This window comes from Galeopterus variegatus, unplaced genomic scaffold, assembly GCF_000696425.1.
Source record: "Galeopterus variegatus unplaced genomic scaffold, G_variegatus-3.0.2 Scaffold1032, whole genome shotgun sequence".
Lineage (NCBI taxonomy): Eukaryota > Metazoa > Chordata > Mammalia > Dermoptera > Cynocephalidae > Galeopterus > Galeopterus variegatus.
In genome coordinates this window covers 54,181-54,752 of record NW_007727143.1, presented here as the reverse complement: position 1 = coordinate 54,752, position 572 = coordinate 54,181, and positions in this window count along the sequence as shown.

Here is a 572-nt window from a genome sequence, read left to right as displayed (position 1 = left end):
GAGAGAGAGAGAGAGAGAGAGAGAGAGAGAGAGAGAGAGAGAGAGAGAGAGAGAGAGAGAGAGAGAGACCTGATTTGAATAGAATGGAGGGGGCTGGTATGGGAGAGCTGGGGGGGGGCAACCCCAGAGGCCCTGTGAAGGTCTCCTTCTGCAGTGGGAGAGACAGAGGCAAGGAGGAAGAGCTGGAGGCTGGAAGCCCCTTTGGGAGGCAGCAGCCTGCTCTGAAGTGCTGGCTGAGGCAGGGAAAGGAAGGTTGCCATGGTCCTGAGAGGCATGTGCAGGTGGGGAAGCAGGGGTCTTGGGCTTCCTCAAGAGGTTGTGTCATATACTACAAATAAGGAGGTTGGGTCAGACTCAGAAGCCTTTGGGTGGGGGCAGCTGGCCTTTATGGGGAATTGAACCCTTGTACATTGGTGTTAATACTGTGCTCTAACCAACTGAGCTGAACAGCCAGTCCCTAGACTCAGAGGTTTTTGTCAGGAAGGAGGAAGCCCAGGTCATGACGGGAGAAGGGAGCAGTTCCAGGCTAAGTCCAAAGGTGAAAGGCTTAAAAAGAGTGAGGGGATTGGGGG